The sequence below is a fragment of the Leptopilina boulardi genome, unplaced genomic scaffold (assembly GCF_019393585.1).
Source record: "Leptopilina boulardi isolate dan_hultmark-lab unplaced genomic scaffold, ZJU_Lbou_2.1 LbouV2_48, whole genome shotgun sequence".
NCBI lineage: Eukaryota > Metazoa > Arthropoda > Insecta > Hymenoptera > Figitidae > Leptopilina > Leptopilina boulardi.
The window spans coordinates 530,228-557,011 of NW_026137992.1; the positions used below are offsets into that span (position 1 = coordinate 530,228).

At 31.5% G+C, this 26,784-nt stretch overlaps 1 protein-coding gene across 7 annotated transcripts in view; it reads left to right on the plus strand.

Annotated features, from left to right (window-relative positions):
* Positions 1–26,784, plus strand: part of LOC127289609 (CUGBP Elav-like family member 4) — a 596,519-nt gene that overhangs the window by 20,623 nt on the left and 549,112 nt on the right. For 5 of the 7 annotated variants that reach the window (XM_051317658.1, XM_051317654.1, XM_051317643.1 and 2 more), the window contains exon 2: positions 26,533–26,615. The gene's annotated coding sequence lies outside the window, so the exon portion shown is untranslated. Of the gene's footprint in view, positions 1–24,855; positions 25,056–26,276; positions 26,387–26,532; positions 26,616–26,784 lie in introns of those variants that run through there. The other 2 variants (XM_051317646.1, XM_051317648.1) reach the window with 2 other exon arrangements.

The window sequence follows — 26,784 nt, forward strand, 5'->3', positions numbered from 1 at the left end:
TTCACGCTTTGCTGCTCCGTCGTATTTCATTTTTCTTCTTCACTCATCTTCAGAATTTCGTAACTTAGAAAACTGTTCTGATGCTTTAACCAGTTTTTTTTCACCCTTTCTTCCTGACAAGCGCATCTTTCAGTCATTGAAAGAAAATTAGCTTCTCGCAAAGTTAATTCAGAATATAATACTTACTTATTTTATACTTCAGTGATTATATAGCAACCAATTTACTTGATACAATATCTTTTAATCAGTTATTTTCACTTATTTGAATAAGTGGTATGATCACTGATTCAAATTAAAAGTGAAAATGTTTATTTTATTTTTTTTTTTTTGGGAAACTTGTCGCAGTGTTCAACATATATAGTGACAGAATGCAGTCTCTGGTTCGATATCGAGCGGGTATGTTCAGAGAGAGAGAGAGAGAGGGGGGGGAAGGATGAGAAGCGGAATTAAAAAATAAAAAGTCACTGTCGCGTTGCTGGGGTGCAGTCGCGCGTACAAACGAGTTTACGTTTCACCCGTTGCAGATCAGCCCAAATGTGGGGAAAGATGAGAGATTGCGGTTTTCGAGGCTGGACAGAAATCTGGACGTTAAAAAACAAAAAAAAATAAAATTCTGCGCTTAGCCGATCCCTAGAACATAGTGACGTGTGCTTTCTGTCCAACTTCCTGGTGTGCGCATGTATTTTTAATACAAATTTTTATGGACATTTGTAAATTTTGCCAAAATTCATCAAATGATAAAATATTTCAAATTGTGTTATAATTTGCAAAACAAAAATTTAGTCAATTATAAATAAATATCGTGATAGGAAATTTTTAATATCGACGAAATATTTTATTAGACTATTGCTGTCAAATTTAGTAATAATGTCTGACTAAACCTAATTTTTACTACTTGTAAAATTATAAAAATTTAGAACATCCTTGACTTGTACTACTGGCGAAATTACAAAAAGTAAGAAGGTCTGACTAAACATTTACTTTTACTACTGAAATAATAAAAAAATCTGACTCAATATTTACTTGTACTACTGATTTTTAATTTAGTAATATAAAAAGTCTGACTAAATATTTACTTGTACTACTGATTTTTAATTTAGTAATATAAAAAGTCTGACTAAATATTTACTTGTACTACTGATTTTTAATTTAGTAATATAAAAAGTCTGACTAAATATTTACTTGTACTACTGATTTTTAATTTAGTAATATAAAAAGTCTGACTAAATATTTACTTGTACTACTGATTTTTTATTTATTAATTACGTCCGACTAAAATTGATTTTATTTAATAATTGAATTACAAAAAATTAGAAAGTCTGACTCAATATTTACTTGTACTACTGATTTTTAATTTAGTAATATAAAAGGTCTGACTCAATATTTACTTGTACTACTGATTTTTAATTTAGTAATATAAAAGTCTGACTAAATATTTACTTGTACTACTGATTTTTTAATTTAGTTGTGATGTCTGACGAAAATTGATTTGATCTACTAATTAAATTAAAAAGAATTAAAATGTCTGACTAAATATTTACTTATACTACTGACCCCTAAAAAGTCAGAACAAATATTTACTTGTACTACTGATAAAATCAAAAACAGACTGATTAAAAACTTAATTTAACTACTGTTTTTGTACTTTAGGCATTTTGTCTGACTAAAACGAATTTGTACTACTAATAAAATGACAAAATCCAGAAAATAGAACTAAATATTGATTTATGCTACTGACAAAATTACAAAGGTTTATAAAGTCTGATTAAATATTTACTTGTATTACTGATTTTTTAATTTAACTATTATGTCTGACTTATATCGATTTGATCTACTAGATTACAAAAAATTATAAAGTCTGATTAAATATTTACTTATATTACTGATCTGTCGTCCAAAGTAAAAAAACTTAAAATAACATTTTTTTTGTCTAAACTCGATTAATGATAACTTAGTAAAATGATAACAGTAAATGTGAATATGACTTCTTTTCGGTAAATCAGTCATGTGTATAGTTTTGCGCATTTCTGTAAATGACACGTGACTTGTTAGCTGAGTAGATTTGTATATACAATTCGTATGACATATATATTCAGAAGTAAAATATCTCTTCTAGTTTTGAAAGAATTCACTTCTTGTCAAAAAAAAAAAAACAGAAAAAAAATCAAAGCTGTGACTTCAAAAGCCATGAGAAAGATGAATAGAATGACTTCTTTTTTTTAAGTACACAAACGTTGCATCTCTTTAATTTTCTTTCATCTTTTTTTCTCGAGGTAGAAGAGGGGGCGGGGGGAGGGGATATTCACCTTGTGCAAAAGACTGAGTCTAGCTTTAATTGATGTAGTTTTTATATCGACGTAAATACGTACGTCGAGTCGCGTGTTATTTATTTGGACGCTTTTCCGCGCGTTGGGGGTTGAAAGAAACCACATCGTTTACCACCACCGAATCGTTTCAAAACCTCTGCAACCCTTTCGTCCTCAACTGACTCTTCATTACATATGTGCACACGTATGTATACACAATAGTGCAATCTTTATATGTTGATTAAAAAAAAAAAATTTTTTATTTTATGACGCTGATTTGCCTCAACATGACTGGTATGAAAATATATTTTTTAAAGTGTTGGGAAAAATTTTATTAGGATTATAAAAATTTTGTTGAGGCAAGAAAAAATTTTTTTGTTTAAATACCAACAATATGTTTATTTTCAAAACAAATCCCATTTTTTTAGTGTATTAGTAAAAAATGATTATACAGCAACAAGAAAAAATATATAAAATTAGTTTTCCATGAGTTGAAATTCAGAGAATCTTTATCCATTTTTGAAAAGAGAAAAAAAAACACATTTGATAACACACTTTTGTGAGAGTTTTGCGGGATTGTTATTTACTAATGAGAAGAAGAAAGCTTTAAACAGTTAGAGTAGGAAAACTCTTTCATTTAAAAGAGCTTATCCTCAGAGGCTCTTCATCAAAAAATATACTTCTGACTGCACTACGTAGAGTACACAGACTTCAGACTTAGTTATATCCGCACCAGCAGATCAAGATCGCCGATAGGTTCTTTTGGGCAGTGGTAGTAGGGAAAGAGTATATCAGATGATAGTCAGGAAAGTTGGGGGCAAGGTATGGGGTAAAAGTGGAATGAGGGTGAAGAGGTTATAAGGGAAAGACCAGACGAAAAGAAGCACTGTTGCTCAAGGAAAACGGACCAAGAGAGCTAAGATAGCGAGATAGAAGAAACTCCTTAAGAAGAAGAGTAGTCGGCTCTTTGCGACCTAGACAAATGCACTCCAGTTGTTTTCCTCGGCTCGACTCGTACCGTTCGTTCGTTCGTTCGGTCTTTATCAAATCTTCTCTGAGCGGAGGCAAGGTTTGGAGAACCTAGCGATAACGCTCTCTCTCTCTCTCTCTCTCTCTCTCTCTTGAGCCACGGGCATGTTTGACGAAAAAAGGAAATAGCGAAAAAAGAGGGGGAGGGGGGCATTGAGCAGAAGAGTCACGATAAATACTTTCCACTGAATCGAGAGAGAGAGAGAGAGAAAGAGATCCAAAAGTGGGGCTAACTTTACTTCTTAGCAAGTATCGTTCTTTTTTCACCAAACTGTGAGGCAAAAGTTCTTGTCTCGAGAAGAAGGAAATGAAAAAAAATCTTAAAGCTCTTTGGACTCTTATTTCTTCTTGAGAGAGGAAATAGCGTAAACGAAAGATTTTGATATAAAAAAAAAAAAAGTTTTCAAGAATTTTGTAAAATAATGCAACTTACACTGTCACTTTCCCTTTCACTATTTAGTAAAAGTGAAAGTGAAAATGGAACTCAAAAATTAGTGACAATTAAAATCAGGGAAAATGTAAGTGAAAATTGGAATTATATATAATCGATACCCCAGTATTCTAGAAGATGGAATTAATTTTGCATTGAAATTGAAATGTTTTGGCAAAGTTTCTCTCTTTCTCTCGACACTTATTGATGTTCTGTTTATTCAAAATTGCCTCGTTCGTTTAAACGCATGCCTTCCAATGTCATTCGACGAATCCTATGTTCACTTACATCCGACGGATTTCCGGCAAGGATTTGTTTGCTCGCAAAGTTTTGCCCGCACTACATCACGAGTGCCGCTAAGCGATTCAGCTGTTGCGAGAAACCCTTCGTTCGCTCAACAACTTTGTGAGCTGACTCGATTCTATCGTTTTGTCCAAAAAAATCAGTTCCACTAAGAAAAAATATATATATATTTGCTTTCGTAAAAAGAAAATTTACAATAATTTTTGTAAATAATGAGATTGAATTATATTTAATTAAAATTTTAATTTAATAGAAATCGAGATTAAATTTTCAATTAAAATTTCAAGCGAATGAAATAATGATTTCAATTGAATAATTTCTAATCTTAATTCTAGAATAGGACTCAAGAGAGACAGCTAAGTCGAGTAATGTAGTTGATAAGAAGGGAAATTTGAAAGGGAGAAGTGAACACATTATCGAAGCGACGCCGACATTTCAGCTCCTTGGAACCGTTCACATTGGCAATGGTTCCAATTCGTGCCAAGTGACATCGATGTATTTGACTAATTCATCACACGTCGTAAAGTGGAGAGGCATGAGCTTGGCGTCAGTTTGTCGAGGATCGATTTCTAGAGAAGATGTATGGTATCAGAACGTTATAAACAGGCTTAGCTCGTATAGCGAGTATAGATAGATAGATATATATGTATATATATATAGAGAGAGAGAGGCCAAGAGTCGAGATAAAATGCACCATGCAAAAATATTCCGTGTTGAAGCACAAACGAAATGCAAATGGGGCCACGCTTCGCGTCGCAGACATTTGGCAACACTGTTTGGGTTTCGTTTGGGGGTGGCTGCTGCCAGTCAGGGAGAGAGAAAGAGAGAGGGGGTTGAACCTCGCTCTAGAGTGAGGAACGACGAGGGTGAAGTTCCCGAGTGAGAGACAGAGAGAGAAAGAGAGAGCGAGAGAGAGAGACGAAGAGAGGGTCGTTGTACCGCGTCCCGTCCGTCAACACCTCGCCTCCCCCGGCGAGGCGAAACTATAAAACACACGTGACACCCCTCACACCATCAAAATACCCCCTCGTCGGTCCACCACCACTGGTACATCAACGCAGACTGTCTAGGAGAGAGAGAGAGGCTTCAAATTTCCCTTTTTGCTTTCCCATTTTCCAAGGTCGAGTGTCTCGAGCAAAATTTAAGTGTTTAGGGACAAGAATTTGCTTACACGATATGATAAAATGCGAGGCTCATTCTTATCAAAAAATGAGATGCAAAAATTAATTTTATTTTCTATTCTGTAAATTCACTTCACAATCACTTAATTTTTAGATCACCTTCACTACATTTCATATTAATTTCACTTCACTTTATATTTTCCAATCGATTTTACTTTCACTTCAATGTAATTTAATTTTCACTTCACTTTCACTTTCACTTTCACTTTCACTTTCACTTCACTTTCACTTCACTTTCACTTCACTTTCACTTCACTTTCACTTCACTTTCACTTCACTTTCACTTCACTTTCACTTCACTTTCACTTCACTTTCACTTCACTTTCACTTCACTTTCACTTCACTTTCACTTCACTTTCACTTCACTTTCACTTCACTTTCACTTCACTTTCACTTCACTTTCACTTCACTTTCACTTCACTTTCACTTCACTTTCACTTCACTTTCACTTCACTTTCACTTCACTTTCACTTCACTTTCACTTCACTTTCACTTCACTTTCACTTCACTTTCACTTCACTTTCACTTTCACTCGAGGGGGAATTTACTAGTTAAAAACGTGTACATTTGACTACCGGTATTACACCTCATATTACCCTTATTACTAAGTATTACACGTTATTACAGAGTATTACACATTATTACAGAGATATTACAGAGTTTTTTGCGTTATTACAGCACTGTAATAACGCATTATTACACGTTATTACACGTTATTACACAAGTATTACAGGAAAAGTGTACACTTGACTACCTGAGTAAATTCCCCCTCGCTTTCACTTCACTTTCACTTCAATATATTTTAACTACCTTTACCTTTAGTTTCACGTCACTTTCAATTCAATTTCTCCTCTCATCGCTTTAAAATTAACATCAGTGATGTGAAAGTGAAGTGAAAGTAAAACAAAGTATAAATTCACTTTGTCTAAAGTTCACGTCACTTTCACATCACTTTCAATTTCACATGTTACTTCAATCCAAAGTGATGCGAACGTGAATTGAAATTGACGTGAAAGTAAAGGTAGAATAGAAATTAAACTCTATTAAAGTGAAAGTGAAGTGAAAGTGATCTTTTTTATGAATTATCTACATCCGGCTAAAAATTACATCTCGTGAGCTAAAATTCAGTAAAGAATATATATAAATTTCATAACGACAGCAACATGGGTAATTATATATAATATTAATGTTCGTTTCGTTCTGGAAACATCGAGTGGTATACAGGTAAATAAATGCAACAACACTCGCGACAGAATTCAACGCTATAATAGTGATATTACAACAGCAAGTGTTGCTGTGACTGGTCACACAATAGAATTGGATACGTGTAGAATTTAGTGCAATTATTTATTCACCGCAATCCGTTCGTTTTAGAGACGCGGGGTCAAATTTAATGGCTCGGTTGAACGACTTTTATTTTCGCTTTACCTCCTCCTCCTCCCCTCCTCTAACAACACACATGACATATTGTTTAATGATGCCTCATTGCCATTTTAATGATGTCGTTATTCTCTCAAAATAAACTCCCCAAGGTATCATAATTATTGGTGGAAAACTGTTTCGAAACAACGCGATTAAATGTTACCACATACAGAAATAATGGATAATGACCCTCCCTGGAATACCCTCTAGAGTTTCTGTTCTAAAGTTCTCTAAAAGGAGAATAACAACAACAAAAAAAAAAGAAGTGCCTGGTTTGAAGAAGTTTTTCCCCGTGACGTAAACAACTTACAGGGTTGAATAAAGCATTGCAATTATAAGTTTGTTGAAGGAGATGCGGCATGAGAAAGAGGTGGGGGGGAGGAAACTGAAAACGCAGTAAACCGAACTATTTTAATATTTTAAGGCGTTTTGCAGTTAGAACGAAGCCACAATGCTGCCGCATAAATGATAAGTTTATGGTAATGCTCAAACAAGAGTTGAATGAATGAATCGAGTGGCAGTCAAAAGGAGAAAAAAGAAAATGATTTCACATTTATTGTACTTCAATTTTCATTTATTTTTCTTGACTAGCAATAATTTTCTTACTGCAAAAATTACCATATTCGAGTGATTAATGCTCTTAAACTTAATCACAGAAGTTCTTTTGCTTTGATAATCCCTTCAATATCAAAGGCTTCTTTTCAGATTTATAATTGGATTCATTATCGTGTTCTTCTTTCCAGTACTATTTGTACAATGATCAATTTCCATTCGTGTATAATTTTTGTGCATTTCTTTTATTTATGATATAAATCTTTTGAGATTTTTCAAAATTAAACGATTGAATGAATTTTATACGAAATAGAAAAATATCACTAAATGTAAGTATCATTAAATGTATTTTCACATATGTGCGGGTTCAAGTACAATCAGGCTTGATGCCAAACAGTTCTACTAGCTACTTGTAACTTGGTTCCACCCATAGGATTGGTTGGCAATTACAAGATGCGCGATAATCCACAGACTTGGCAACGAATACGGCTTGCGTTCATACCCACCAAGATTAACACTTACCTACACGCAATATTCTTGGCTCACCCCAATCGTACAACTTACTTTCTTTTCTTTTTTTTTCACGCTCTCCTTCATGCAATTTCTCAAAAATATTATTAATATCACATTCTTTTGGATGTGTGGTGATATTATTTTTCTCTTGCGGTTGAAAAGAATGTGTGGAAAAATGGGAATTCATCATCCCTCTTTCAAGAAGATTCTAGATGCTTTCGGGTCCCATTTCAAATACGTTGGGGATGTCTAATAGTGTGAGAGGATCATTACAAATGTTGTAGAGGAAAGGGTATTTCTTATTTATAAGCTTGTTGAATGTAATATTTTGAAATTATTGACAAATGTCGGATAATGAGGCTTGTAAATAAAAAAAAAGTGACAGTAGTAAAGGACAGTTACAGTCAGACAGAAATTTATCTGATTTTAATATAAAGAGATAGATTAAGTTAGGCAAAACTTTTTTTTTGGAAATGATTTTAAATAGTAAAATTGTTCAGAAATTATATTTTAATCAGTAGTGCAAGAGAACTTCAAAGATTTATCAGCAAATCCTGGATTAACTAATTTCAATATTCAATTCAGATTATTTTTTTTCCGTGTTGATAAAAATATATTTTGTTAAAAAAAAAATTTTGAACTCTATATTAGACAAATGATCTGGCAACTAAATGATGACTAAAAAACAAAAGAGAATATTATTGTTAAAGAATTTGAAACTAATAATGTATCCATTAGTTGAGACGGGAATGATAACAGATTTAAAGATTATCGAGCACTATGTTGGCAAGTCTGCAAGGATATTAAACTATAGGGAAGAACTCTGCCTAAGTTAGGATGAGGAAAACTATCCTTGGATTAGAGTTCCTCTGGCAAAAGTCCCTGAATCTTGCGGGAGTGTGAGCCGACCCTCGGCCACAGAAGTTGGATTTATGCCGCGAAGCTCTCGGAATTACCGAATTGAGGATTTATACACTTTTTCCAACCCTCGTTTGTGTTCGGCGTATATCGCGCAAGCGGCAAGCCTAACTGATCCCGCGGGAGAGAAAAAAAAATGGAAATTGAAGCACGATCGACCAGCACCCTTTCCCTTATAGTCGTCACTTTTTACTGCTAATCGACTGCAGCGCGGAATCAGAAAATCGATGGAAAGCAGCTTAAAGGCTTCGTTTTGTTAAAGTGGTTGTACTCGAATGCTTCTTTTTTTTCTCTCTCTTTTTTTTTTGGAAAATGAACAATATTTTTTGATTAATTAATAAATTTCACAAGAATTTAATATTTTATTAATAATTAAATGATAAATCATTTGCATTTCAGTAGGTGCATACAGAAATGGAAAATTGGTCCATTTCCATTTCAGTAATGAATCTCTGTTAGTACATGTAGCCATAAAATATGAAAATGATATTATCGGAAAGCGGATTCTCGGTCAGTTGTGAGAGGGAGTTTTTTGCTCTGTCATGTTCCCACGCCCAATCATAATCTATTTCATACAGCCCAGCCTTCGCCAGCAACCGCGCGTACAAATGGGTTTTGTGTGGCATATTTAATGATCCCTCTTTTCATAAAATAATTCGCACTTTTTCGATATACATTCGTAATGAAAACTGATTCTCCAAATAGATTATTTCTGAATTATTAAATACTTTTTATCATTACTCAAAACAATGCTCATTTCTGATAAATATTTGTCATATCCGTAGATGCGACCGTTGAGATTTTATTTTTGTTTTTATATTTGTTTTCTCTGTTATAAACTTTTTCTCTAAATATATATATATATATAAAATACGTGAATTTTTCATTTAATGGCGTTTTCAATTTTTTTTTTATTTTCAAAATTTTAATAATTGATGTTATTTTAATAAAATGAGTTTCACTTAATAATAAATGAACTTTAGTATAAATTTTCAACTTTAAAAAGATATGGGAGAAAAGATAATTAACGAAAAATATGGAATGTGAAAATGCAATTTGAAAAGTAGATAATGAAACGGGAAACTGAAACTATGAGATGGAAGTAACGAAATGTGAGAAAGAATCATAATTATTTCTGTCAGATAACGTGCTTTATTCTTTCTTCATATATATGTAGTTAATGATTTTTTTGTTTTTAATTTTTTTCAATAAATGTAACAAATAAACTGCAAATGTTATTGAAATTAATTAAAATTTTATATATACTGTAAAAAAAAAAATTATATACAATATCTATTATTTCAATCCGTTATTGGTATTGACGAATTGGTCAATAATGACCACAGGATTTCCAATTAGACATGTATTGATTTAACTAGCATACACTCAACGGTCATGATTGTATCGTTTTGTGGTTTGTAAATTAAATCAAATTGAAAAATAATCAGATATTTAAATTAATTAATAAATATGAAAAAGATGAATTTATATTAGTTGAATTTGTTTAAAAATAAAATTTTCCAAATTTTTTTTTTTTGAAATAAATCTCTTTAATACTAAATTTACAAGCGAGTACTCATAATTAAAACAGAGGCGCAAATAGCACTTATTTCTCTCTACGTCTACATTACCATATAACAGCTCCTTTCGTACTTTCCGTTGTTCTAGTTGGGCACGCGTCGTTTGCATATAATACGCTAATACAGATTTGCCAGTGCCTGAATAATTTAGGAAAGACAAGCTGCTCAAGAGTGAAACGAAATTATTTTGAACTCTTCCAAATTGCCGACTTGAAATCGTAGTCGCATATTTTGATTAATGGATATATTACGCCGCTCTAAAAATGTGCAGAAGCTTTTGGTAATCCCTTGAATTTCATTTACATAAATGAAATTGAATTTCAAATCGTTAAATGATTACTCTATTTGATTCAAAATATTCCGGATATAAATTTTTAGAAACATTTTTATTAGAAGAATTATAAAAATTCAAACTCGAGTAGTCTTTTCAATATATTTTAATTATTACACATCTGCTTTTAATAAATTAATGATGTGAAAATTATCCAAACTAACAAATATGAGGATATATATCAGATAATCATTTTTTTAGGTAAAGTTTCATGCAAAAACTTTTCCATAGAAAAAAAATATATGTAGGGCAGGTGTAACAAATCCCATTAAAAAGTTTTTTGAAACTTGGCTTTTCAAGATTGACGTCAATTTACCATCGTATCTTGTTAGTAGAGGGAACTTAGTCGCTGATTTTGTAAGTGATAGCTTTTGAATTTTGATGGATGGAAGTATGAAAACTTTGTACTCGCGGGGCATTTAGTCTTTCTTCTTGTGATTCCAAAGAGGTCCCGTTACTTGACTAAGAGGAAAAAAAAAAAAATACGTTTCGAAATACGTACTTGTTGCTGGCAATATCGAAGGAATTCGATGGTTTATTGGCTTTTCTCGGACGTGGGAGAACAACGGGTCGAGAAAAAGAATGAGAAAGAGAGAAAACGAGAAAGAAAGGTTTGGAGACTATAGACCGCGGAGTCGGCTTGTTTATGGCGGTGCCGATGTGCACCAGATGTTCAAAAAGACTTGTTGTTTTAAATACCACCTGGTTGAAAAAAAAGAACATTATTTTGTAGATGACTAAAAATTTATCCAAATTTTATCTCAACGTTTTATCAAAAAGAAGAATAATTTTGGAAATAAAAGAAAAGGTGTTAGTGTCTTTCCTGACGTTAAAATAAGTGCGGACTTTTTCCCTGAGAACATTTCGCTTTAGATGAGGCGATTTTCTTGAAGCTCTCCTAATCCTGGACTCTCGGTTCACTGGCACCGTTTCAAATGGAGGCAACGGATCAAACGCCTCTTATATTCGCGTTCGGTCAGAGAGCGTTGCCTCTCCTAAAGCTTTGTGTGTGTGCTTTACCGGTCGTGGCAGCCGTCGTCGCCGACTCTAGGCTCTAGCGATTTTGACAAAGGAGAAACCACCATCGCTACTGCTACCAAGAGACTTGGCAACTCGACAAGAAGCTTGTAACCCTAACTATGCCATTGTAAAAGCCGACGGTAGTTCCTTTCTCTGAGACCTTGCTTCCTGGTTGCTGTTTCAAGGCTTCTTTGTTTCGATGCCATGATGGAGACTTTTGTCGAAAGGGTGTGGGAAACGGGAGGAGAGAAAAGGGTTGAGAAAATAGGGCCGCACGCCAGGCACTCTAAAGTTTAACGTCATCGGGGAGTCAAGTCCCTTCAAGTAAAAGCAGTTACAAAGGGCGTTGAGTGGCACAACATTGTGACTTCCCGGTTTAACGCGCTTAATTGCCCACGGCTTCGTTTTCCGCGATTGCCCTCACGTGCCAACGACACGGTAACAGGTGACTCACTTTCGTCTTAATAGTGTTCTTTAAACTTCCTCAAATATAGCAGAAAAATCTCTTCATTTTGTGCATTTTTTTGAAAATTATCTAATACTAGCGATGTATGCCTCGCTCGCTAACGCTCGCTCGGCTAAAATTGTACTTATTGTAGTTTATGTATATTATATTTATAATTTATGTTTTAAATTAATATCTTATTAATATTGTATAAAATTTATCATAAAATTGAAAAAAGATGTTACATAAAAATAGTTTGTAAGACTTTCTAAAAGCATATATGCAAAGTATTTTGATTTATTTGAAAATAATTGAAAATAGATTTTTCAAGGACGGTGTCGAGGTCACGGGGTCGGTGTCGTTTTTCGAAATTTGTTAACTTAATATAATAGAAGATGTTTCGTTTTAAATTAAGAAATGTTAAAATTATCAAGTTAAAAACATTTGATTTTAATGACACTTAAAATTAGACACAATATTATAGGTTACTAACTAAAAATTGAAAAAACAACAATAAATAATAAAAAATAATAATAAAAAATTCAAAAAATCAAAAAATTCTTAAAAAATTGCAAAATAACCCTTTTTCGGGTTAAAATTGAAAAATAACTGAAGGGTAGAATGAGAAAAGGGGTCCAGCGCCAATTCACTGTTTTTACAGGAAGTAAAAAAAACATTTTTAAAAATTTTGCAGGTCATTTAATTAAAAACTGAGAAAACCGTTTCGATATATTAGTATGTTTTAATAAATAAACAACAATTTGTTGAAATAAACCTACATATTAACGATAAAATTAAAAAAAACTGTGGTTCCTTGAGGTTATATCAACTGCGCACATTTTCTTTAAGCATTAATTATAAAAAAAATATACAGTTTAAAGAAAAACTGGAAAATTAGTTTCTTTCTATGGAATCGACGAAAAGAATAGAAAAAAAATTCCTTTAAAAAATTGTTTGTTTTCAAGAAAATTACGAATTAATTGCTTGCTTTGGAATTGAGCAATATTTTCATATTTAAATTCAATTGTTCACTTAGTATAACCATAAAAATATTTAAAAATTAATAACAAAATGATTTTAAAATTGTTTAAAATTGAAAATACATTATTATTATTATTAATTTTATTAATTAAAATAAAATATTAAAATAAAACCTAAAAAAATAATATTTTTTTTTATTTTGATAATATTATTGACTCACCACTTTCTTTTGTTTTTCAATCAGGTTGCAATAAAGTAAATTTGAGGCTATTTTATTAATTTAATTATTATTAAAAACTGATTTAAATACGCAATAAAAAAGGAAATCCTTCTACAGAAATGTGTAAATGAATTTTCTTGATTTTTTTATGCAAAAACCTCATTTTCGATAAATTGGCGCTTGACCCTTTTTGTCATTCTACCCTTCAACTCTTTTTCGAGTTAAAATTGAAAAAAGATGTTACATAAAAATAGTTTGTAAGATTTTCTAAAAGCATATATGCAAAGTATTTTGATTTATTTGAAAATAATTGAAAATAGATTTTTCAAGGACGGTGTCGAGGTCACGGGGTCGGTGTCGTTTTTCGAAATTTGTTAACTTAATATAATAGAAGATTTTAAAAGAAATTCAGAAAAGAATTCTATGATCCCTAAGATTTTGTAACTATATGAAAAGAACATATCAATTTGAAGAGAGAATCTTGAGTTGGATTTTTAGGAAGCAGGGCACGTAAAATGTAACCTGGCAATGATCGCCAGCTGGTGACTCTGCTATTGAGATTTATCACTTAATTCTTCCTTCCAATTCAGAAATCAATTGTTTAAATAACTTTTGTTCGTACATTTTGCAAAGAGGATTATGTTTTCTCGTTTCCTTGGAGAACTAAAGGGTTTTTGAAAGGGAGATTTTGCTGTCGCTACTACTACTACTACTACTACTACCACTTCGTCGAGCCGAGCATGGAGTGGTCCCAGATTATCTTTAATGGCCATTAAACGACGCTCTGATGGTATAGAAGACGTTGTCAGCGTCTAGTCCGCTTAAGTTCTGCAGGACTGAAACTGTGGTAATAAAGCAACGACCGTAAAACAGAGACTCCGGTATGCAGACAGCGGACTCTCTTCTTCACGGTTATGTGCTGTAATTAAAAAGGTGGGGTAAGGATGCGAACTTTTACGCTACGAGTACTTTTATGACCGCCGAGTGCATTAGAACTTGCATGATAACAAAAGAGGACTCATCGTACTTTAAAAGAAGATAAGACATGATTCAAGAATGTGAGACACAAAAATATTGTTCTATTAATAACAGAGAGGCTTTATTCCCAAAGAAAATACTAAAAAATATATATATATTTTCAAACTTAAAAATCACATATATTGATTCGAAAAACTTGAGTGTTTCCCAGAAGCTCCTCTACAATTCTATGAGATGATTCTATTGAAATCGACATTCGATCCATACAAAGAGAAAAGTATTTCAAAATCCATTTCATTTGATACGCAAAAAAAGTAGGTCAAGATAGAATTTAACCGTTTTACATGTGACACTGGCAATAAATTTCTTTTTTTTTCAATTGATTTAAGAAAAATGTAATATCTTGTGTGGATTTAGTTTTTAAATGTGAAAGTCGTACATATGTGTGAATAAACCTCGAATGGGCGAAATGGTAAATCGAAAATGCCCGATTTTATTGCAGCTTTATTGTTATGCAAAAGTGTAAGCTTATGCCTGATGTAGAGCAATTCGGCAGTCGCTTGGACACAATGGGCGCGGACAGACGGTTAGTACAAAATATGCAAATTCAATGGACGACGGCCGGACCGACAAAAACAATATAACGCGACCGATATGCATGTGTTCATACATCGACGAATCTATAAAAATATCTTTTCCGATAGATATATATATATATAAATATACTAACGCTTATTGTTTTACTAACAGAATTTTTTTTCGGTCAAAACTATATAAGCATTAAATAAATTTTCTATAAAAGTAAAATAAAATGTTTGCAATTAGATTGGATTTGAAATTTAATATTTTACTATTGAGTTGGTCTTCGTTTTTTTTTTTTTTGCAAACTTGGCGAAGATTCGAAAGAGAAATGATACGATTTACCGTGAGATAGGAAAGAGAATCACCTGCTTGGTCCGATGGGAGGTTACGCGGAGCTTTTCTCGAGTATCTTCGCCGCTGTCAGTTGTAAATATGAGCGGTCCTTCATTCTGACAGAGAACAATAGCCCTAACAACTTTTTCGTGCTGTTGTTGCACGTCACGAAATACTTTTCCCCATGGGAAAGTCAGCCATTTCTTTTGCGCGCTAGGACCAGGAGAGAGAGAGAGAGAGAGTCTCATGGCAATCAACGTCCACGGCCGTGGCGCCATAGTTCTTTCCATTTTATGCGGCATCGTAAAAGTCTCGCATAAAATGACGGATTATAAGTTCGTTCGACTGTTCTTCTTTTCCTCTCAGTTGTGCGAGGAAAAAAAAAAAATTTAATACAATAAATAACAAGATTTTTTTTTCAATTACGTTTAGACGCGGAAATAAATCTATTATACAATTTGATTTCCTTTTTGTATTTCAAGAATACTTCATTGAAATAATGGATTTTGATTTTAATTTTCATTCATATTTTCACTTTCATTCTCATTTTCACTTTCACATTCACTTCCAAATTAGTGAAATTGAGACTCGAAATTAGAATCAGTAAGTGAAATAGTCAATAAGTCAAAAAAAATTCCAACACCTAAATTTAAATCTTTTTATAATTTTTAATTTAAAAGTACAGTTTAATTACTTATCATTTTTGTCGTTTAACAAAGTGATTAAAACAACATTAATTTTAAAGTGCTTTAAATTTTGTATATGAAGTGAATTTTTTAAATTCGCTCGTAATCTAGGTCGTTGGATGAATTTTCAGCTAACTAATTGAAACACATTTGCAGTTAACTACCCTCCGTCAAGATGCAGCGCTTTTCTGCCGATTAAAGGTTCGGACGGCTGCTTCTTAATTTGCGTAAATTAAATACCCGGGGAATTAACTCAGCAACCAATTTCTCTGGCGAAAATGGAACTTCGGCTCAGGTTTATACAAATATAGGCAACTCTCTCTCTCTCTACTTTTCAGGACTATGCTGGAGACCAAGATGTCTAGGGAAATGAAGTTGAGCCATTTCATCTTCGCGCAAATAATTTAATCTGGTTTTAGCGAGTACGCATTTCGGCCTACCTGGGCTTGAGTCTCATGAGCACAACAACATTTTATAATTTTATTTTTTCAGCAAAAATTGTATATTACTATTGTAATTATGAATCGATATTAAAAGATATAAAAATTACTACTTATTTCTTTTGTAAAAATTTTTCAAGAAAAAAATTATTTAAAAAAAAAATCTATAAAAAAAAGTCTATATATTAAGAGAAGAGACATGTTCAATAAAAGAAGAATTTGCTGATATTTCAAAGCTTGGATTGCAGCTGGGAGAATTATAAAATTTTTCACAAGCCGATTATAGGGACGTGGTATTTAATTTGGTGAAGGGTGAAAGCTAGGAAAGAATGTGAGAAAGAAAAAGAGTGTGTGAAAGGATCGAAAGGAGTAAAAAAGCAAAAAAAAAAAAAAAAAAAAACAGAAGTGTCAGGAAAACGGAGGAAAGAAAGACTGAGAGAGACAAAGAGATATTTTTATCGAAATAGAGTTTTCTTACGTTACATTTTTCATTTACAAATTCAAAAAATATTTCTTTTTTCAGTTATTAAATTTTTTTTTTTGCAAAAAAACCTAAAAAGTGATAAATTTTTTTTACTGATTTTCTATTTGATTTAAAATTGGCGCATTTTTTTTTCTTTTGCTTTTCACGACAGAAGGTTGCGACACGACAGTTTAGACCTCACGGAGTCTTAATAAGTTCACAAGGGGCTATTTTTATATTTCTTCTTTTCCAGTGACATTAAAAGTCCTGGGCTAAACTTTCAACATACATTTAAGTTAAAGCCCTGGGCTCGCTGGCCCCCGCAGTGTTCGCTGAGCGCTGTCTCTTGAATAAAAATCACCCTCAATGGCGCACTTTACTTTAGTGCTCAGCTTCTTCGAAGGCTTGCAACCAGAGAAAGAAGAGAAGAAAGGAGTCAAGAAGGCGAAAAGAAAAAAAAAATTGACTTTAAATCGGGACATATTAATATAGACGTAATGGGGTCAATTAGATTGTATCTGTCATTTAAAGAGTTGTATAAAATGATTTGCCTTTTTATTCACAAAAAAAAAAAAATCAAACCAAAGAAGAAAAATGTTAAATTATTAAAACTTACTTTTTCTCTTAGCAAAAGTAAGAATTTTAATTTATTATTTCTATTGCAATATTAAAAATACTGACAAAAATGTGAAGAAACATTAAAATATATTCTCGGTCTCTGGACGAAATTTGAATAATGTATATATACATTTTTCTGTCAAGAGAAATTATTTCAGATTCACGTTTCATTTTCATCCTCTTGAAGATTTTTCCACTTTGTTTTTTTAATGAAACACTGTATTTTTATTTATTTATTAATAAACTTATTTACCTATTATTATTATTTAAATAATAAATATTATTATAAATATTTAAAATGATAATAAACATAAATAATTTATTTATTAATGAATTGAATCTATGTTAAAAATTCAATTAACGTAGAATATGAGTGAATAATAAAATAATAAAAAAAAAAAAAAATGTTTGTGTTTATTAGGACAGAGAATGTTTCAACTGACGATGCTCACACACAATGCAAGCATCCGTGTAATAAACGAGTTTAACACTGTTGGGAACGCTGTTCCTATTTTGTTGGAGTTTTATTATGAGCGTTCCTATTATAAAAGTCATTTCGCGGGAAACTCTTTTCTGTCCATCCCTGAGAGCTGGCGAATTTCAATTTTCACCCAAGATGCAAATCCCTCGTCTGGCGTTTCTCCTGCCATCTAAACTAGATACGAGGATAGGGAAAGCTTTTTCAAGTCCACCGTCTCTCGTTTCGCTTCAATTCATTAGAAGAGCTTGTAAACACTCTCAAGATAGTTGTAAAATCCTTGAATGTAATTTTATTTTTTGCTTATAAATATAGCAATCAGCAATTTTGATTATATTTTTTTTTTATTTCATTTTTTTTTAATTGCTACAGTTTATTTAGAATTTTAATATTAGTGATTTTCAGTGGGAAAATTTTTTTCGCAATTTTCTTTATATTAAATTGGTTTTTAATGATTTGAGTTTTCTGAGGGAAAATGAGTGGTAAAAGCCGTTAAGTAGTAAAAGCTGAGAATCCTTAAAATGTCAGTTTCGCTGTTCATTTCAATCGGATTTCAATTACGTTTTATTTTTAAGTTAATTAGAACGCACTTAATTTCAGTTTGTTGAAATTTAGTTGAATAATCTGCTATTTGGTCATTTTTAAATGTTGAGATAACATAAATCAGTGGGAAAATTTGGTACAGTTTTTTTTTTATTGTCAATTGTTATTAATTATTAAATTAATTCATTAGCAGTATTCTGGAAAATTGACAAGGGCTCATTGTATATAAATTTGTCTGTCTGAGAGCCCTTTTCTGAACAAGAAGAAACCTGCTGAGATAATCGGACAAATACGAGACTGAGAGCGCGACGAGTTCTTATATTTCTTTGCCAATAAATACACGATAAAAAATGGATTATTCATCCCCCTTGCCTTGAGTTTTCATCGCTCAACGAAGTGGACGAGGAGTAGGCTCTAGAGAGGAAAGCGAGGAATGGTCAGAAGGATGGATATATATATATATATAAAATTAGAGTGAGATGATGCTACTAGCTTTTGGAATAGGCCAGAGAGAAAGAAAGAAAAAGAGCAACAATCGTCAAGTATAAGTGAGAAGGAGAGAGAAATATTAGAGAAAGAGATCAAAAGAGAAAGGCTTGTACAAGAGGGGACAACGACGCTGAAAAGAGAAAGAGATCTCGTTGTATCGATCGGCGTCATAAAATCCATTTTATGACTTGGACGCTGTCCAGTGACGTCGCATTGCCTCGCAAATAAAACTCTTGAACCCCCCCTATTCTGAACCATTCGTGGACCCACTCGGGCAGGTTTATAGGCAAAAAAAAAAAAACTCCACTTTTTTTTCTTTTCTCCTTATATTCCAGAAACGAATAAGAATTTTTTTTTTCCAGTCACTCACGTACGTGTCATTGAGTCATTGAATCGTCGATCACAAAAGCGACTTAAGGGACGAGCTTGTCGTTTCGTAAATTGGCCTCGTATATCGTGAACCAACTCGACGACGTCGTTCGTGAACAACAACAATTAATCCCAATTGAATTAATCAGATTCTCTGAGAGTCACTGCGTTCGAAATTAAGTACTCGGCACTATGTAATGGCACACGACAATCGTTCTGACGACACACACACGCGAGACAAAAAAAAAGAGATAGGAAATATATATTTTTTTTTTTTTTGAGAAAAAAAGAAGTCTTTCCGTTTCGTCGTTGCATCGCACGTATACTTTTCACAGATAACCCGTGCACTAGACAGGAATATTATAAATTTTCGAAACAGTACAGCGCACAGTCCTCAGATAAGAAGGAAAGTTAAACGAGCTCACATTAACGCGCCGGTACCGTGTGCTTTGCCCTCAACACAAACCAGACCAGGGTTCCGGTGATTGATAAGCCGATTCTGACCAATGATAAGAACGACTGGTCTTCAACTCTCCTTCTCTCTAAATCCCCTTTATATGTATACATGATTCCTCGGCCCCGTGACTATGGACGCGCCACTCGACAGAGTTGCTCGGGATATCTTGTAGTCCATTTGACCAACCGCGAGTTCAAAACCTAACGTCCAATCTCCCCTGGCACGCGATCATTCGTCTCCTTTAGACGACGTTTGGGATGTCCAATTTCAAAATGGCCGATAACTTCCTGGAAAAAAGCTGAATGATAATTATTTGATTTTTGCATTGCTTTTCTTAATTTTTTGCCAATAAAAATTTACATTATTTACAATTTTGCGTATAATTACTAACATTATTGAGTAACGTTTTGTCTGACTGAAAAAGGCTTTTACTATTAATACAGCAATGAAAAACAGACTAAATATGTCTTACAGTATTGAAACAAGAATTAAATGTTCATTTAAATTTTGTCTGACTAAAAAAACTTTTACTACTGATACAATAGTCAACATGGGTATAAAACTTGTCTGGCTAAATTTTTCTTGTACTACTTATACAATGATTTCAGCTTAAAACTTTCTGTCTGATTGAATCTTTCTTTTACTACTGATTGCAGATTTACAAGACTTTAATTAACTTCTTGTATGACAGAAACAGTATGTTACTACTGTCTAAATTGCAAGCATTTACAATTTTTTGTCACACTGAAATTAGCTTTTACTGTTTAATAAACTTTTTTTTTATTACAACTAACTTTTACTACTAATACAAAAATTACAAAAGAAAATGTCTGACTAAAGCTGTCTTTTACTACTGAAAGCAGACTTACCAGAATTTACAAAGTTTTGTCTGACTAAAACGGTGTTTTACTACTACTACTACTAATTTAATTATTTGAAGCACTAAAACTGCTTTGTCTGACTTAAACTGGATTTTACTACTGAGATCAGAATAAACAAGAATTTAAAAAGTTCTGTCTGACTAAAATGGGGTTTTACTACTAATTTACCAATAAAAATAATTAAAAAATTCCCACCTGGTACAATCTACTAATACTAATTTAACTATTTGAAAAAATAAATCTTTGTTGTCTGACTTAATTTAAATTTTACTACTGAAAGCAGTATAAACAAGGATTTATAAAAAAATTGGCTGACTAAAATGGTGTTTTACTACTACTGCAAAAATTAAAATAATTTGAAACTTTCTACCAGACCTAATCTACTACTACTTATTTAATTATTTCAAGAAATAAAACTGCTTTGTCTGACTAATGCTGTCTGTTACTACTGAAAGCAGACTTACAAGAATTTAGAAAGTTTGGTTTGACTAAAACGCAGTTTTACTACTACTACTACTACTACTACTACTAATTTAATTACTTGAAGAACTAAAACTGCTTTGTCTGACTTAAACTGGATTTTACTACTGAGAGCAGAATAAACAAGAATTTAAAAAGTTCTGTCTGACTAAAATGGGGTTTTACTACTAATTTACCAATAAAAAAAATTAAAAAATTTCTACCTGGTACAATCTACTAATTTAACTATTTGGAAAAATAAATCTTTGTTGTCTGACTAAATCTAAATTTTACTACTGAAAGCAGTATAAACAAGGATTTATAAAATAATTGGCTGACTAAACTCTGTTTTACTACTACTACTAATTTAATTACTTGAAGAACTAAAACTGCTTTGTCTGACTTTAACTGGATTTTACTACTGAGAGTAGAATAAACAAGAATTTAAAAAGTTCTGTCTGACTAAAATGGGGTTTTACTACTAATTTACCAATGAAAATAATTAAAAAATTTCCACCTGGTACAATCTAGTAATACTAATTTAACTATTTGAAAAAATAAATCTTTGTTGTCTGACTAAATCTAAATTTTACCACTGAAAGCAGTATAAACAAGGATTTATAAAAAAATTGGCTGACTAAAATGGTGTTTTACTACTAATGCAAAAATTAAAATAATTTGAAACTTTCTACCAGACCTAATCTACTACTACTTATTTAATTATTTCAAGAAATAAAACTGCTTTGTCTGACTAATGCTGTCTGTTACTACTGAGAGCAGACTTACAAGAATTTAGAAAGTTTTGTTTCACTAAAACTGCGTTTCTCTACTAATACAAAAATTACAATAACATGAATCTTTTCCCCTCAAACTATCTATTACTACTTTTAACTATTTTAGAAACAAAAACTGCGATGTCTGACTGATTCTGGATTTCTCTACTGACAGTAGAATTTAAAAAAAAATTAATTAACGTTACGTCTGACTAAATCAGTACTTTACTACTAATTCAAAGATTTCAATTGCTCTTTTTCTTGAACTTTCACGAATTGTAAATTTTAAAATCAACATTTTATTTTTACATCATTTTCGTATCTATATTGTTGATTTATTACTATCAAAGATTACTTTCTTTATTCACAATTTGAAACTATTACACATTAATGAAATGCATGTTTAATGCAAATGTTTCAAATTTACACCAAATGCTAACCGCTATACATCAGGATCAGTAATTAATATCGAGACTGTTTAATATGAAATCTAATTTTGCTCTTGGGTCCTCTCTTGCCTTCGGGGGTTTAAACCAACCTCCCTTGTTACAATGCCTTTCACAATAATTGCATATATTATAATTTCACTTTTGATATGAATCGACGTCATGGTTAAAAGTCCTCATTAATTATTCACTCAATCGCTAATGTGATTTAAGCTTCATTATCTACAAATTTTAGACAGTGATTTTTAATCTCTTTCAAATGGAAATATTTAATATATAAAATTTAATTTTTTTTTATTTAGTAAACTTTTACGAAAAATTCATGTCTATTTTGTAAATATATTTTCTTTATATTTCCAAATTTTGCTTGCATATATACTTTGTCTAATCTTTTTTTTTGAGAGGTTTTTTTTTATCATTTAATTTTAAAATAGCGTGACGAAAGTTTACTATAACAAGAATTCAAGTTGAAAATTCCACCCATTATATTTACCTGTAAAGTCAATTCATTTTGCGTCTTCTGAACTGACTTAAGTAAACGACGGAGTTTTCAAATAAAGCTTCTTGAAATCGTCTCATCTAATCGCCAACGATTACTTAACTTGACAAGAAGCATTTCGAATGAAGACTCCAAAGGATAAAGTCAACCAGAAAATACTGACATGGAAATGAAACTCTCGTCACTGACACTGAATCTTGAAAACGATGGCTTTAATAGTCAGTAATTTACTATATTTTCTTCCAAGAACTAATTTTTCTTCTTATCTTATCATCATTTCCTTCTTTCAAGCGCATACGTTACAAAATTCTCTTCAAGCTTTTTTCTCTTCTTTTATTTTCATGAATTTATTAATCTATTTTGGGTTGCATGAACTATGAAAAAAAAAGAATGCAAGTTTCGCACTGCACAATTAAGATAAGAATCGTAAATAAAAAAAGTTGACCTTATTTCTTTTTTTGGTATTTGCACTGAAAAAAAGAAATTAGTGTTTGCAACAAAATTGTTTGGATAGGCAATTTTTGTTCTTGTAACCAAATTTTGGTTGTCTGAAACAAATTCGTAGAGTTATCTCAACACCAAACATTTGGTTAGGCCAACAAAATTATTTGGTTGAACATTTTTAAAATTCCAACCAAAATTTGGTTACGACAACAAAATAATTTGGTTAACACAACAAAATAATTTGGTCTAAAAAACCAAATGATCGTTTGTTGTCCTAACAGAGGTTCGATCCCAGGCGGAGATGAGATTTTTCAAAGTCCACAAATATTTCATATGGATAAATATAAATTCAATGTTAAATTGATAATAAATAAATAAATAATGAAATAAATGAAAAAGATAAAAATAAAAGAGATAAGGTAGAATAAAATTTTTAATTTAAAAAAAACTGTTTGTTTGATCAACCAAACATTTTTGTTGACCTAACAAAAAAAATTTGCTTGAGCTAACCAAACATTTTTGTTATGCCAACAAAAAACACTCAACCAAATTTTTTGGTTGACGCAAACAAATACTTTGGTTGCTTAAATACCAACAAAAATTTTTTATTGGCCCAACCAAATTTTGGTTGCTCTGACTAAACATTTTTCTCAGTGTGAATATAGTATAGATATATCGTGAAAGAATATTCTGTGGATTTACTTAGAATATATGATTTTGCAGGAATTGTACAGTTTTGAATAAAAAATTTTTATTTTCAAATACTTTCGAGTGAATATTTAATCTTGTTCTTTTTTGAATTATCATTTCATATAATTGTTTATATTCAAATTAAATTAAATTAAAAAAACTTTGAATTACAATTTTTATCTCGATATAAAAATTGCATTTCAATGAAAACAGTTGATTAACAAAAAATTTTATTTTAAATTTGTAAAGAATTTTATTTTAGTTCTTTTTTTTATCTAGCACTTTCACACAAATGTCATATACTGAGAAGATAAACTAAACCACGCGTAGGACGTACCACATGACAAATTACGTGCCTCTTCACTTTACTCCTTGTAACTTCTTCCCAAGAAAAACTGCTACCCGCGCGACTGCAGCACCTGCTGCCGCGAAATTGCATTGTTCGGGAAGATTAAAATGTCTTAGTTCTCGACATCGGGTCCACCGAATCGCATTTCATCGCACACGTGAACTTTTTGAAAGATATATATATGTCAAATCATCGATTAAAAGACATAGCACAAAATATGAAAAAAAATAAATATATGCCCAATGTGGAGAATCATTTTTCAATTTTCTTTTCGTATCGCTAAATTTTTTTAGTGTCTGTTTAACAAAAATTGACTTGAACAATAAAGAGACATAAAAAAGTTTGATTCAAAGACAATTCTTTTCTGTTACTTAAAAACAAAAATTAATATTTGTCCCTTTTTGTGCAAATTATATTTTCGTCTCGGCATCAAATATATAATACTTGAAGTTATCAAGTTACAAAATCATTTTTCATTTGTTAAATGTTATTTCTCACTAAAGTGTAAAAAATAAATATTTTTTTTGTAATATATAGTTAAATCATAGTTAAAGGATCTTTAAATTATTTTTGTGTCAAAAGTGAATAATTCAATTATAAAATGTTTAGAGGCATATTTAATATTATTATTATTGTTGAAAAATATAACTAGAAATAATTAAAAATTTGACGTATAATCAGTAATTAAATGGATGTCACTCGCTTGTATTTTAAGGACAAATATAGAAGTTTGGGACAATCACTTTTAATAAATCATTTCAATAATAGAAGGCGGTGCAAGAGGATTGCTCGACAGTATATGCGATAGTCGATAATTGTCTGGTTCAGTGCTTCATCCAATTCAAAGGTTAATTACTATCATTTTAACCCGCTGTCATATTCTCGTTCTTAAGCTTAAAATTTCGAATATTTCTCTTTTTGACAAAAAAAAAATTATATTATTTTACATCTTCTATACATAAAAAAAAATTTTCAATTTTGTAACTTGTCACATTAAAAGTTGTGATTTAATCATGATTTAATATACCGAAAATAGTTATTAAAAAAAAAAATTCCATTTGATAAAAGAAAGATTTGCAAAAAAGTTTTTGATGAAATGTGATGAAAAGTTGAATTGCGATTTCATTTTTCTTGATTCCCTGAAACTTGGTTCGTAACGATGAATCTGATAGATATAGAAGTCTTCCGGTAAACATTTTGCTTTCTCGCAGGATCTCTCTCGAGATAAATTGACAAAACTCGATCCCGGAAGGGAACCAATCGCGTATCGCGAAACGTTGGAGATTGATATTTTTGCAGAGGAGCGCCTTTCGTTCGTCGTGTGTGCAATGAGCTGTACGAGCTTCGGGAAAAATGCATGAAAGTATTTCGCAAACATGAAGATACTATAACCTAAAAGTCGTTTTAAAAAGCAGTAAATATAAAAAAAAAATATACATATATATACATAATATGGAAAAATTTCTTCTTATTTCTCTAATATAAAAAATTATAATATTAATTTTTTTATTAACAAAAACATTGGTTAATTACAAAAGCCTTTGAATTTATTACATAGAAAATAGTGTTCTATGTATAAAAAAAATTTTGTAAACTATTTTTTCTCCCTGTAATTATATAATAGTCATATGAGTTAAAAGCGCTTAATTTTATAAGGCTCTAAGTGACTTGTGCACGTAATACAGTTCAGAAAAATGTTGTACAGATTACGAATTCGTTTTCAGGATAAGTGAAATACTTGCAAAAGTACAATTTGCAATTACAGTAATTTTAAAAGTCTTTAAAACTTTATCAAGAATACTTTTGTTTCTTGAAAGGGTATTTCTCAACGTATCACCTTATAAACTGTTTGCCATCACTTAGAAAATTGTTAGCAAAAATTTTTACAATTTAAATATATTTTTCTAATATCAAAAAAAAAATCTCAAATTAAAGGAAAATTTCGCTTTTAAATTCTTATTACGTTTTATTATTTTTTTCTCTCAATTTAAGAGGAAGAAAAAAAAATTAAAAATGCATAATTTTTTTTCTTATATAACAAAATTCAAATTTTTTTTGGTTTTTTCAGCGTCACTTTTCTAATTTGCCATATTAAAAATAATTCATTATTATGATAAACAAGTAAATCCATATAATGAAGTGACTGTAATGCGGGCAACCAGAAATTAAAGAGAAAAAGTGAGTTTTGCTGATTTTAATTGTAAAACTTTGGTTAATTAGGTGTTGCAATCTAGAGGGGGAGAGAGAGGGGGGGGGGTTAATGAATAATATGTAATTAAGTAACAATGCGGTCGTTAACGAACTCCCGTACTTGTATGTTTCAGGGTGCGCGTTTTTGACCTACTATACTCGTGACAGTGCAATCAGCGCCCAGAACGTTCTTCATGAGAAGCGGACTTTACCAGGGGTAAGTTTCTCATTGTTATCGTGACTCACATGAGTCGGTGAAACTTTTTTGCTGATTAAAGTTTTAGTTGTGGAATGTTGCCTCGCGTACAACTGCCGTTTTCAAGAGTTTTCCAAAAATTTTCACACACCAATATTTATACAATTAAAAAAAAATTTTTTTTTTTTTA